Genomic DNA, 15,779 nt, shown 5'->3' with positions numbered 1-15,779 from the left:
CAACCTCCATTGGATATCATCGTTGAAGTTCTATTCCATCCATCCTCCAACAACGTTGTTTGTCTACAACACATAGGAAAACACAAACACTAGACAAAACAACATTAGTAGTAAATTGTTTGTAAATCATCATCAAAACAAGAAGGCCAACACTATCTCATATAGTATTGACCTGAGCCCATTAACGATATCCGACATGTGTATAAACGGTATAAATCTGGCATATCGACGCACTATCTCATATAGTACTAAGCTGATCCCATTAACGATATCTGACATATGTATAACCTGTATAAATCTGGCATATCGATGAACTATCTCATATAGTACCGAGCTGAGCTCATCAATGATATTTACCTTATGTATAAATTGTGTATATCTGGTATGTCGACGTACTATCCCATATAGTACTAAGCTGTGCTCATCAACGACATCCAACATGTGTATGAACAATATTTAATTTTGAATATGATTAAACCAAAACTCATCATAATCCCCTTAGGATTCTCAATGTAAAACCCCGAAAATTTGAATATAGTGTGATAAATAATTATAAACATGTTATAGGGTGAAAATAATGTATTTTGATGTTTGAGTATGATAGGAATTATTTGAGATCAATTCAATGTATATTTGTGAATATATGAGTGTAAATACACAAAACATGCACAAAGGCCAAGAGTGAAAATCTGAAAATTATGACCAGTTGAGAGTTTCTATATTTTTTATACTAATTCAGTTAGAATCTGAGAATGTGTATAAGACAAAAGTTGTAGGTCTCTTCAATATCTTTCCAACGAATCTTAGATCACCTCATTCCGAGATTGGATGAGAAAGTTACAGCCTTTATTCCAAACCCCAGTCTGACCATGACCCAGAACCCTACGCAATCGACCGTCGTGGTCGCTGCGGTCGACCGCTGGGCGAACCTGGTTCTGTCAGTTCTGTTTCAGGTCGGGTTTTGTTTGTACCAAACTCAGTTGTTACCATAGGTATATATACTCGTTTTGAAGCTCTCAAAACCCTCTTTTGAACCCTAATAGCCTCAGCCCCCTCCTCTCTCTTTTTCAAATCCTAAAACCCCTTTCTTTGGCGTTTCTTGGAGGATTTTGGAGGAGTCGACGCGAGATCCATCGGTGTTCAGTGAAGGAAGATCGTTCTCATTCATTTTTGGGAGTTCATCTGCACCCAACAGGCGAGTAACATCTCGCCCAATCCCTCACCCATGTTTTTACGAGCTTTTCTAACGATTTAAATGAGTTTTCTTAAGCCTAAATCACTATTTTGCGTATATAGATAGATCTTTATGACACATGATATGAAAACTAAGAATTTTAGTTTTCAAATACTCACCAATGATTTTGGTTAAAGAGATCAAATCTGAAAAATGCTTTATTAAGAGTTAAATTTCTGATTTTTACTGTTTTATAAAGTTTAAAACACGGGTATACATGTTCATGATTTTTAGTGATGATTTTCACATGCTAAATGTTGCTATATGATGATTCATATATATTAGAATATGTGATATATCATTTGGAATCAGGGATGGATTGTTTGGATCAATTTCGAAACAGAGGAAAAACCTAAATTTTAGCATCTGGCAGTCTCGCGGTCGACCGCAGCGCTGTGCGCGGTTGACCGCTGGGCGTACTATTGAGCAGAACATCTCAGCTCATTTGCGCGGTCGACCGGAGTGGCCTCTGTGGTTGACCGCGATACTGTTTGTGCATGATTTTGTTTTGTTGTGTATATTGTGTGTACAAATTGTTTACCTCAATTTATCCGGCATTAAATTTTAGTATGGAACATTTGTCTATATATGTGAGTGACATTATGATATCAGTTTAGACCCGCACACTGAGGTACATGTGTTACTAGTATATGTGTACCTTTTCATACATATGCATCATGAACGTTGGCATAGGTTATATATAGTCCATGTGTTGGACATGCATTCACCTTTCAGTCCTCGTTTTGGACTATAATCCATTGAAGTCCTCGTGATGGACTATAATCCATTTTTTTGTCCTCGTGTTGGATATTTACATATTAGACCATGTGTGGACATTTGTTAAGCTATGAGTATGACACTTATCTGAATCAGGACATGACATGATTACATGAGATTTGGACATGATAGCTACCTAGGCTGGACATGACACTTACGTAATTTTGACCTTTGACACTTATTTGGTTATGACATGACACAGTATTTAAGTTCTGAGATGGGTTGTATTTCTCTTTATTGTTGTTCATGTTTTAGATTTTGGGTTTGGTGTTTAGGGATTTACAATTTGAGATACAAGGTATATACATGAGGGTTTCCTTGTTTAGATTATTTCGCTCGACGTACCTATGCTCGTGTTGTAAATCTTTAAATACTAAAATCCTATTTTGTTAGGATCTATGATTTTAGACTATTATATATTAACTGTATTTTCTTATATATATAACGAGCCCTCTCCCTTGGGGTTGGTTGTGATATTGTTCGCTAGCACTTTGACGCTCGTTGTCCCTCCCATTTCAGGTAACGACTCAGGTGCACGGAGAGTCGCAGGTTGATGGCGATGCACATTAGCGTCCATCTTTTTTTCCATAGTTTTATTTTATTTATGGAACTCCACTGTAGACTTTGTTTAGACATTTAAGGATTTTATTCTATATGTTGTAAAGGCTTTGTGCCTTATTTCCTTTACTCAGACTTATTGTATTTGAGACTTGTTAAGAACTCCAGTTTATTCATTTCAGACATTGACTTTATATTTCTGTATGTTGGATGATGAAATATTATTTTGATCTCTATCATTTCATCAGTTATCTCTTGTATTATCTTTTACTTGCTTTTGTACCTACACCTGTTATTGACTCTACTAGAGTGATAGAATTGTGATGGTAAAACATATTATTGCACGGTGTGGTGCATGGCAGGTTTGATATTCTTAGTTTTACCTTGGACTGCAACCTTGTGTGAACCCAGTGGCGTCACAGTTGGTATCAGAGCTCTAGTTCCAGTATCCTTAGGATCATTCTGTGTCGAGTCGTGGAGCTAGGATAGAATTTCTTAGGATTCATGTATAGAGTTCGTAAGGATTTCTTAGTATGAGTGATCTCATTTACTGTGATAATTAAGTTCTCCTTTTGATATTATAAATATCAAAATGAGGATGTGGTCAAGGTAAAACTCGTACCTGGAGAGCTGAGCATACAGAATCGAGCCGCAGAAGGCTCCACAGTATTTGATCGACTTTATGGCACCGTTAGCAACAAGATCTTACAACACTAGAGGAGCAAGAAGTGTATCCGTTTCCGTCAGCAATACCACTTTTAGGAGTTCCATCATCGGTTGTACCCGTCATGAAAGTAAAGAGGCAATACCAATGAGGGCACCACCACCACAATCAGCTGTTTATAGAGCCACAGAGCAAGAGGTTTAGCTCTGAAAGAATAAGAAAGATATCAGACAATGAGAGCACCAGAGTTTCAAGGCGCACCAACTTCATTTGCAACCTATAAGGGAAGGAGTATGTGAAAATTCCTTGAATGTCGACTTAGTACCAAGCAGAAGCTAGATGTATTCAGCACTGAGGACATCGCTGGAGGATAGAAACAACATCCAGATTTTTTACGGGGTAGCAATTATCACCTAATTGGGAGAATTTTAGTCACAACTTCAACAAACTGTTAGAGCTAGTCTAAGTGAAGCAGGGAGATATACCCGTAGTGAAGGAAGAAATCAAAACCAGAATAGTGAAAATGACAATGGTAAGAGAACTATTGCGAAAACTAGAGAATTCTAGCAGTGTCAAAACCAGAATAGTGAAAATGACAATGGTAAGAGAACTATTGCGAAAACTAGAGAATTCTAGCAGTGGAAGAATGATTTTAACCCAGCAACAAGGATAATATAAGAAAGGAGCACAATATGATTCGAGAGCGCCAAAGTAGTGTAGAATTTGGAGTACATGTTACAATCACAACAAGATCAAACAAAGAGCAAAAGAATTGTCGCAGTACACCAGCAGGGAGCCAGCAAGATAGAGGTCACGGACGACAGTCTCAGAGTCGTAATTTCAGCCAGCAGTGTGGAAATAGAGGCACTAATTATTAATCCGAGGATTAAGGGTCAACAGGCCATATTTGCATTATCCAGGAGATTTGCATTATCTAGCAGAGTCTTTTCAGTAGTACCGCATGATCAGGGTTCGAGCGGAGCTTTATTCTTAATTTCCTTTTCAGCTTGGATCTAATTTGATTTAGAAAATTCGCTTATCTTTCATACCTCCGTTGGTAGGCTTCAGCTTGTAGCACATTCTTTAGATATTCCGTTGTCAGTATCTACTCCTCTAGGGGAGGTGTACACTCTATCTATAGGAAATATGTCATCAGACTAGACGAGTCAGAGTTTGTTGTCGATTGATAGCGTTGAATATGTTCGGGTTCGATGTTATCCTTGGTATGGCTTGGTTATCCTCCTACCAGGCTAGTATTGACTGCTTTGCGAAGACAATCAGTTTGCGAGCGTCCGATGGGTCCGAGATGATTGTAGCAACCTCTCAGGGCAACCGTTTTGCGGAGTCATTTCTTGTGTATATCAAGGAGGTGCTGCGACGGGATCTGAGTATTGATTTATTGGAGTCTAGAGTTGTCTCAGAGTATTAGGATGTCTTTCAGGATATACCTGGGTTACCTCCTGTGTGAGAGGTCGAGTTGTGTATTGAGTTGCAGCCGGGCACAGTCCCGTTATCCCGCGCACCCTATCGTATGACACCAGCTGAGATAAGGGAGCTTCAGATCCAGTTGGACGAGTTGTTAGCTCTGGGTTTTATTTGTAGGAGATATTCTCCGTGGGGCGTATCGGTCCTCTTCGTGAAGAAGAAGGATGGTAATATGAGATTGTACATTGATTATAGAGAGCCAAACAAGGTTACTATCCGGAATAGGTACTCATTATCTAGGATTGATGACTTGTTCGACTAGTTGCAGAGAGCGTAGTATTTCTCGAAGTTTGATCTTCGTTATGGTTATCATAGTTGCGGGTTCGGGAGATGGATTTTCCCAAAGCCGTTTTTCCTAATTCGATGTGAATCTTTAGAGTTTCTATTCGGGTCATTCGGGTTGACTAATGCACCCATAGTATTCATGAATGTGATGAACCGGGTTTTTCCGTCCCTTCATAGGCCAGTTTGATATTCTCATATTTTCGAGATCGGAGGCAACACGAGTAGCATTGCAGACTCTTCAGGAGCATTAGTTATATGTCAAGTTTAGCAAATAAGGGTTTTGGTTTTCAGAAGTTAGATTTCTTGGCCACGTCAACAGCAGAGAGGGCATGACAGTGAATCCAGCTAAGTTTACAGCAATTCTTGTTTTGGAACCGCCGAAGATGGTGACAGAGATTCGAAGCTTCTTGGGTTAGCCGGTTATTACAGAAAGTTCATCCTAGACTTTTTAAAGATTTCGGCACCACTTACACGCCTTACGAAGAAGGGTGTACAGTTCATTTGGAACACAGAGTGCCAGAAGGCCTTTGATACTTTAAAGACTAAGTTGACTACAGTACCGATTTTGACTATTTTGAGCAGTGACAAGACGTACGTTGTTTACACAGATGCATCATTGGAAGGTTTAGGAGGCATCTTGATGCAGACTCAGAGGGTAGAAGTATATATCTCATGACAATTTAGGGTGCACAAGCAGAACTACCCCACTCATGATTTGGTGTTAGCAGTAGTGCTATTTACACTGAAGTCACGAGACATTACTTATATGGAGTACAATTTGAGTTGTTCATCGACGACCAGAGTTTGAAGTATCTTTTCTCCCAGAAGGAACTCAACCAGAGACATCGACGGTGGATTGAGTTTATTGAGGACTATGAATTCTAAGATGTACAAGGACATAAAGAGACACTTTTGGTGGAGTGATAGGCATAGAAAGATTTCAGAGTATATAGCTAAGTGTCTTACCTGTCAGTAAGTGAAGGTGGAACATTAGAGACCGGTAGGAATACTTCAATCTTTTCCTATTTCGAAATAGAAGTGGGCGGACCTTTTTATGAACCTTATTGTAGGGTTGCCGAAGTCGAAGAAAGACTATTTCGAAATAGAAGTGGGCGGACCTTTTTATGAACCTTATTGTAGGGTTGCCGAAGTCGAAGAAAGGAAATGATTCTGTTTGGGTGATAATGGATAGACTAATGAAGTCAGCATATTTCATTCCAGTAAAGACTACTTATACCGCCGAGGCATATGCGAGGATATTTGTTTGGGAGATAGTTCGACTTCATAGAGTTCCAGGTACGGTGGTATCGGATCGAGGTTCAGTGTTCATTCCGCATTTTTGGAAGGGTTTCCAGGATTCATTTGGCAACAAATTTATCTTACAGTAGTGTATTCTACCCACAGACGGATGGTAAGATGGAGAGAGTAAATCAGATGTTGGAGGACATGTTGTGGGCTTGTGTCATTTACTTCCAAGGCAGGCTGGGAGGATCATTTTCCACTGATAGAGTTCGCTTATAACAACAGTTATCGAACGATAATTGGTGTGGCCCCGTATGAAGCATCGTATGGGAGGCCTTGCAGATCGCCTATATATTGGGTAGAGCCGGAGGATATTTTAATGCTTGGGCCAGAGCTTATGAGATAGATTACTGAGAAAGTAACATTAATCAGAGAACAGATTCTAGCCGCTCAGAGTCAGCAAAAGAGCTATGCAGATAAGAGATGAGGACATTTAGAGTTTCATATTTGAAGAGTTAGTTGTACTGAAAGTATCATCTATGAAAGACGTTCAACGATTTGGAAGGTGGAGAAAGCTTGAGCTGAGATATATTAGACCGTTCCGGATTTTGGAGCTTATTGGAGCTGTTTCATATGGACTAGACTTTCCAGCATCGATGTCTAGTGTACATAAAGTATTTCATGTTTCAATTTTGAAGAAGCAATTACATGATGAAGAGCAGCAGTGAGTGTTGAACGCATCAGAGATTTAGCTTTGGGATGATTTGACAACGATTGAAATCCCAGTTTGTATACTTTCTAGAGAAGACAAATATATATATATATATTTTTTTTCCCTGGGTGAAAATTCAGTGGAACCGGAAAGGAGTTGAGGAGGTTTCTTGGGAGCGCGAAGAGGATATACATCGCGACTATCCACACTTGTATGATCAAGTAAATTAAAAATTTTGTATGACTTGTTTATGGCTTATGGTTACCTATATGGTGATGTTTATACTTAACACTAAAATGAAGGAATTACCACTTATCTCCTAAGTACTCGGAACATATGGTATATATATGAGGGGTTTCTTGTTTGGATTTTTTTTCGCTCAATGTACTTGTTCCATTTAGTTAGGGGTTAAGTGGGGGTAATTGTATTTTAGATAGTTAAGTGTAGACATCGAAGATGATTTTCGAGAGCGCGAAGATGCTATGTAGTGCTACTTCCTGCATTTTTTGAGGAAGTGGAATAATTTATGTGTATGATTATTTGTATGAATTATATTTAGATTTAACGCTAGAATGAGGATATTTCCGCTTAATTCTTAATCTTTTGGAACACATGGTATATAAATGGGGGGTCCCTTGTTTGGATTTTTCGCCCGACGTACTAGTTCCATTTGATCAAGGGTTGAGTGGGAATATAGTCATCCTAGATTGTTAAATGTAAATATCACAATATACTTGTCTAGAGTAATATTATTTGTTTGAGAATAATTTCTGAATTTCGAGGACGAAATTCTTTTAAGGGGAGAAGAATGTAAAACCCTAAAAATTTGAATATAGTGTGATAAATAATTATAAACATGTTATAGGGTGAAAATAATGTATTTTGATGTTTGAGTATGAAAGGAATTGATTTGAGATCAATTCAATGTATATTTGTGAATATATGAGTGTAAATACACAAAACATGCACAAAGGCCAAGAGTGAAAATCTGAGAATTGATACCAGTTGAGAGTTTCTATATTTTTAACACTGATTCAGTTAGAATCTGGGAAAGTGTATAAGAACAAAGTTATAGGTCTCTTCAATATCTTTCCAACGAATCTTAGATCACCTCATTCTGAGATCGGATGAGAAAGTTATATCCTTTATTCCAAAATGTAGTCTGAGCATGACCCAGAACCCTGCGCAGTCGACAGTCGTGGTCGCTGCGGTCGACCGCTGGGCGAACCTGGTTCTGTCAGTTCAGTTTCAGGTAAGGTTTTGTTTATACCGAACCCAGTTGTTACCCTAGGTATATATACTCATATTGAAGCTCCCAGAACCCTCTTTTGAACCCTAATAGCCTCAGCCCCCTCCTCTCTCTTTGTCAAACCCTAAAATCCCTTTCTTTAGCGATTCTTGGAAGATTTTGGAGGAGTAGACGCGAGATCCATCGGTGTTCAGCGAAGGAGGATCATTCTCACTCATTTTTGGGAGTTCATCTGCACCCATCGGGCGAGTAACATCTCGTCCAATCCCTCACCCATGTTTTTACGAGCTTTTCTAACAATTTAAATGAGTTTTCTTGAGCCTAAATAACTATTTTGCGTATATAGATAGATCTTTATGACACGTGATGTGAAAACTAAGTATTTTAGTTTTCAAATACTCACCAATGATTTTGGTTAAAGAGATCAAATCTGAAAAACGCTTTATTAAGAGTTAAATTTTTGATTTTTACTGTTTTATAAAGTTTAAAACACGGGTATACATGTTCATGATTTTTAGTGATGATTTTTACATGCTAAATGTTGCTATATGATGATTCATATATATTAGAATATGTGATATATCGTTGGGAAGCAGGGATGGATTGTTTGGATCAATTTTGAAACAGAGCAAAAACCTAAATTTTGGCATCTGGCGGTCTGGCGATCGACCGCAGCGCTGTGCGCGGTCGACCGCTGGGCGTTCTGTTAAACAGAACATCTCGGCTCATTTGCGCGGTCGACCGGAGTGGCCTCTGCGGTCGACCGTGATACTGTTTGTGCATGATTTTGTTTTGTTGTGTATATTGTGTGTACAAATTGTTTACCTCGATTTATCCAGCCTTAAATTTTAGTATGGAACATTTGTCTATATATGTGATTGACATTATGTTATCAGTTTAGACCCGCACACTGAGGTACATGTGTTACTAGTATATGTGTACCTTTTCATACATATGCATCATGAACGTTGGCATAGGTTATATATAGTCCATGTGTTGGACATGCATTCATCTTTCAGTCCTCGTTTTGGACTATAATCCATTGAAGTCCTCGTGATGGACTATAATCCATTTTTTTGTCATCGTGTTGGATATTTACATATTAGACCATGTGTGGACATTTGTTAAGCTATGAGTATAACACTTATCTGAATCAGGACATGACATGATTACATGAGATTTGGACATGATAGCTACCTAGGCTGGACATGACACTTACGTAATTTTGACCTTTGACACTTATTTGGTTATGACATGACACAGTATTTAAGTTCTGAGATGGGTTGTATTTCTCTTTATTATTGTTCTTGTTTTAGATTTTGGGTTTGGTGTTTAGGGATTTACAATTTGAGATACAAGGTATATACATGAGGGTGTCCTTGTTTGGATTATTTCGCTCGACGTACCTATGCTCGTGTTGTAAATCTCTAAATACTAAAATCCTCTTTTGTTAAGATCTATGATTTTAGACTATTATATATTAACTGCATTTTCTTATATATATAATGAGCCCTCTCCCTTGGGGTTGGTTGTGATGTTGCTCGCTAGCGCTTTGACGCTCGTTGTCCCTCCCATTTCAGGTAACAACTCAGGTGCACGGAGAGTCGCAGGTTGATGGCGATGCACATTAGCGTCCATCTTTTTTTCCATAGTTTTATTTTATTTATGGAACTCCACTGTAGACTTTGTTTAGACATTTGAGGACTTTATTCTAGATGTTGTAAATGCTGTGTGCCTTATTCCCTTTACTCAGACTTATTGTATTTGAGACTTGTTAAGAACTCCAGTTTATTCATTTCAGACATTGACTTTATATTTCTATATGTTGGATGATGAAATATTATTTTGATCTTTATTATTTCTTCAGTTATCTCTTGTATTATCTTTTACTTGCTTTTGTACCTACACATGTTATTGACTCTACTAGAGTGATAGAATTGTGATGGTAAAACATGTTATTGCACGGTGTGGTGCATGGCAGGTTTGACATTCTTGGTTTCACCTTGGACTGCAGCCTTGTGTGAACCCAGGGGCGTCACACTTAAATACGTAACACAATATATTCATGACTATACAAGTAATATCAAGCGGCTTAAAATTCTGCGAACGCATCTCAAAATGGCGCAACACAGCTCTACAAAACAAGCAGGAAAAATAGTCGGGACTTTTGTTAGTAAAATAAGTCTATCTTTCTCTAGGAGAACAATTTTTAGAAATGTTTTTTTGTTTTGAAAACTAGATTCACACATCTTTCAATTGGCATAAGTTTGGTTCAGTTTGAAGTTTGTTTGCTATTCAAAATCTCCAGTTAAACATTATACATGTACAATAATTTTTCTGCAAGACATATTGTTAGTAAAAATAATATATCTTTCTCCATACAAACTATTTTTAAGAATAGCTTTCTGTTTTAGAAACGAAATACATATAACTTTCATTTGGAACTAGTTTGCTTAAATTTGGAGTTTATTTGCTATCTCAAAATCTTAGTTAAAGATTATACAAGTGCTCCAGTTTCTACAGAAAAAATATATATTTAGTACATCTCTTAAATTTCTCAAATATAAACGAATTTATGAATAAACCTAATGATCATGATCATGATACTATCATAAACAGTAAGAAAAGATTACTAATCTAGCATTGGTTTAAGTTTCAACATCTAAAAAAAATTAGATTTTTAACATCACAAGTTAAGATTGAAACATGAAAACACATATTAAACATCTAAACTAGTTATTTAACTATGAGGATGGGTTTGGATGAAGATAATCTTACATAAAACACCATTCTAAGCCTCTAAAATAAACATTAAGCAATCTATGAGCACAAACAACCCGTTCTCCGTTGTCACACGTTGAGGATCTTGCCCTCGTATGGGTATTGTGCTTCACAAAGCTCTCAAAAATTCATAAGAAAAAAGATCTAGGGTTTTTGAGGAGAGAGGGTAGCTGCTAGGGTTCATAGATATGATAAAAGAGAGAAAATTTTGTAAAAAATATAGGTATTTATAGAGGCAAACCCAAAACAAACCCGTTTGACCCGAACCAGGAAACCTAGTCTGACTAGAAAAACAACCTTTGGTATTTTGGTCATAAATTTCATATCTAACCTCGAAATGATGTGATATAAGATTTATTGGAAATATCTTAAAGAGGCCTACAACTTTGGTCTTTTAAGTTTTTCCAGATTCTAACTGTTTCGATGCATAAAGTGCATATATCTTGAACTAGTTATTTTTTCCAGATTCAGGCCCGTGTAAGCGTGCATGATATCACTTCTATATTCACATATATATATTGAATTGATCTCAAATCAATTCCTAGCATACTCGAACATTAATAAATATCATTTTTTCATAATGTAACATATTTATTATTATTTATTATAAAATATTTAAATTTTTGGGGTTTTACATTCTTCCCCTCTTAAAGAATTTCGTCCCCAAAATTCTACAAACATATCTTAGAGATTAATAATATATTATCATAAATCTTTAGATAAAAACATTATAATATCTACACTTAACGATCTAAAATGTAAATATTTCTACTTAATCCCTAACTAAACAGAACTAGTACGTCGAGCGAAAAATCCAAACAAGGAAACCCCCATATATATACCATATGTTCCGAATAATTAGGAGCTAAGTGCTAATACCATTATTCTAGCGTTAAGTATAGATATGAGCATATAAATAATCATAAACATAGACAAATTATATCCAAAGAATTTACTTGCTCAAATAGGTGCAAGTAAATAGGTGCAAGTCATCGCGATGCATATCCTCATCGCGCCCCAAGAAACTTCCTCAGCTCCTTTCCGATTCCATTGAACTTTAACTAAAGTGTAGGTGTAAATTTTGATTTCCCAAAATAGGGTTTTCTTTGTATTGATAAGAATAGCTTATTACAAACTAATGAATCGAAATTACAATAGAAGCGGAGGGAAAGTCCTCCTTGTTTAACGTGGGGACTTTGGTAGCGATAGGACGTCTCGTTTGGTTCTCGCACCGAGTCTGCTTCTGTTCGCGGGAAAAATTATTTTCTTCATTGATTCCATTGCACACTCTTGTAATAGTTTATCGATTACAAAAATCCGGTCTTTTTATAAGATCCGATTACAACAAAATCAAAGAAAAATAAAAAGATTACAACTTTTCTTTTTCGAACGAATCACGAGCTCCTGTTTTGCGGTCACTCGCTTTGGTGGGTTCTTTGCCAATGCCGGGGTTAATCCGTGGACCACCGTGCAATCTAGATCTAGTCGGATCTACACGATTTGACGGGTGTTATCTCACTAAGGAAATAACAGCCGGGGGGTACTATTTCACCAAGGAAATAATAGCCTTTAGTTCTCGGGATCAAAGGCCAAGCTTTGATCCGGAGTATTACTTCGTGTAGATCTCAGATCTGATTTCTCTCTCTCGAACTCCTGCCTTTTGTGACGTGGAAGCTCGCCAAGAACCAGATCTGAACGTCCAAGTCTTCAAGCCTTTAAAACTCCAAGCTCAGTTCTCAATCCGGCAGAGTTTCGGCTCCAAAAGTTCCCCCTTTAACAAATGAGCAAAGGCCTATTTATAGGCTCTCAGATCTGTGCCTTGGCACAGATCTGGGCCGGCCACCTATAGGTGGCTCGGTTTTGGCTGAGTCCCCTTTGGTGTTTGGGTTTTGCCCTTTTTTTCGGTCATGTGGTTGATTTGGACTCTGATTTGTTGATCTGAATCCTGATTTGGTACTAAACCCGCTTCGTTGTTGATCCGGACTCTGATTTGATAGTCTGAATCCTAATATGGCAGTAAATCCGCCTCGGTGTTTGAGTTCAAATCAGTTCTATGGTTGGATGACTCGTTGACTCACCGGACTATTAGCTTGATTCCGCATGTGAATGGATGTATTCCATTGTTTGCATGCGGTTCGTTAGCCTCGTTGCCTCGTTAATCCGCTTCGTTGCGTGTCACTTGGCTTCGGCGTTGTGGACTAACGCTTGTGTTTGGATATGTCGCCCGATGGTTCGTCGGTTTATGCCGAGCTGTGCTAAGGGACCTATAAGCAATTTTATATGCCTACAGATACCCCCTCCAAAGTATTTCAGTCTCGTTCTTTTATAGAAGAGTCTGAATACTTTGGATATGATTGTCCCAACCTTCAGTCGGTGTAACGGGACGTTGGAGTGGCTTCTGTTCTTGATTCCTTCAATCCTTTAGGCTATTCGATGCTTTGTCGAATGTCTGTAAGGGTTTCGGCGCTGTATTTATTGTCTGACCATTGTCGGAATCTTGAACTTGAAGTCGATTCCTGATTTTCTGATCTTTAGCTCGTGTTTGTTAGTTCAACATAGAACTGACCATCGATTGTTAGCGTTGAGTTCTCATTTGCGACGCGTTGTCCGGCGTGGTGTTGTTGAGTTATCCTTAAGAATATTTTTAGGAAAAATATTCTCCAGGAACTTCTCAACCAAAAATATAGGGAATAATTTATACTCTTATACCTTATTGGAGTAATTTTCATGTCCGAATGAGCCGAACCGGCCTAATAATGACCCAAAAAAGCAGTAACTAGGCTCAAAAAATCTTCCGACCCTTCCGAATGTGTGGGAGAGGCAAGCATAAACAAAGGATTGAACCCTCGGTCGATTTGAAGTTGTTTCGATGCTCGGTTCAGCTTCAACCTGGTTCAAGGCTGGTTCAACCTGGTTCAAGGCTGGTTCAGGACTGGTTCAGACTGGTTCGGACTGGTTCATCCTGGTCTGGTCTGGTTCAGTCTGGTTTGGCCTGGTTCAGCCTGGTTTGGCCTGGTTCAGCCTCTTTTGAACTGATTTGGACAGGTCTGGTCTGGTTCAACCTGGTCTTGTCTGGTTCAAGGCTGGTTCATATTATAAAAGGGGTTCTTTTTCCTCCTCTTTTCCTCCTCTAGGGCCGGCCACACCTTCTCCTCTTTTTGGATTTTTCTTTTCTCTCTTGCATCCGTTCTCCCCCAAACTTTCATATTTGCCTTAGATCTAGCCTTCCTTTTGATCTTAGGCTGAAGAATCTCTCAAAAATCTTCATACAGAAATTCCTCTCAGGCCCCTCGAGCACGTGGTCTGAGCCTCTTTCGAGATTTGACTTTTGTCGGATCTTCGAGCTTTCCCTTAGGTAAATCTTCCACAATTTTAGCATATTTCATGCTTAATTCAATTTATGAATTTGTAGGGTCGCATGTGAGGGTTAGGGTTTATGGTTTGGCGCCTCGAGCTCCTCTTTCAGGGGGTAAAATTTGGAGCTCTGAGGGATTTACCTCTTTCAGGGGGTAAAATTTGGAGCTCTGAGGGATTTAATTGCAATAAAAAGAGGAACTTTTTTCTGTATCTGATCCCTTAATTTATTTTGCAGCTCTGAGGGATTTAATTGCAATAAAAAGAGGAACTTTTTTCTGTATCTGATCCCTTAATTTATTTTGCATGTCTCGTATTACGAGGGGTCAATCCTCTACCGCGTCGGCTGATGGCGCGCCTCCCTCTTATGCCAGTGAGCTATTTTTGGAAATTTACAAATTAGTCCATTTTTTCTTGGAAATTTGCAAATTAGTCCTTTTTACCCCACGTTGTTCTCCTTGGTGAGGCAATCGGGAACCTCGTATGCTGGTGAGCTATTTTTGGCATATTTGGAAATTTACAACTTAGTCCTCTTTTTTTGGAAATTTGCAAATTGGTCCTCTTTACCCCACGTTGTTCTCCTTGGTGAGGCAATCGGGAAGAGCCTTGATTCTCCTTGGTGAGGATCGACGCTTTAAAGATGGGTCTTGCTTGGTCAAAACCATATCTCATAATAAATAAAGGGGGATTTTTGTCGCTGCATTGTGCCTTATAAGGCAGGGATATGTTTTTTGATATATCCCACCTTATAAGTGCATAATGTGGCCAAATCGTCTCACCCTTTATAAGGCAGTGACTCTATCTTACCCGTTCGTAGGATGAGTTCAACTTCCTTTTATAATTGAGACTAACAAATGTTTAAATGTTTGCTTCCAGTGGAATATCCTTCTAGAGCATTTTCATCTCACGCAGTGTATGGGCGTCGTGGCGAGTATTATTCGACTTCCGACGATTTTTCCCCTATTCCAGTTACTCCTCAGTTTGCTTCGGGCACATCGAAAGAGGTTGCCCGAGTGGTGAAGGAAGGTGGACATCGAGCTCTTCGACAGTTGATTACAGATGCGCCTTTCGTGAAGGATGCCAGTTCTATTCAGCCTCTCAGGAAGACCGACTTTTTATTTGGCGACTCTGCCAAAGATCCGGATGCAGTGTTTATTGACGCCGAGCAGTGGCTCCATAAAACTGGTAGTGGTTTCATATATTTGCCGAAGATTCCTTGGCATCGTTCATTGACTGAGCTCAGGCGCCAGACTGTGACACGGGAGATGTCGTGGCGCTTGACGGAGGAGCATGAGAACGTTCACTGTGGCTACATCACTCATCAGGCAGCTCCTGGTTCGAGCAGGAGTTATATTACTGGATTGCATCCTGGAGTATTGGGGTTGGATGCACCGCCGCGTAACGTGCTTCTTGCCTCTGCTTCTACTTTGAAGAATTA

This window comes from Asparagus officinalis, chromosome 7 (genome assembly GCF_001876935.1).
Source record: "Asparagus officinalis chromosome 7, Aspof.V1, whole genome shotgun sequence".
Classification (NCBI taxonomy): Eukaryota; Viridiplantae; Streptophyta; class Magnoliopsida; order Asparagales; family Asparagaceae; genus Asparagus; species Asparagus officinalis.
This window is presented reverse-complemented; position numbering follows the sequence as displayed.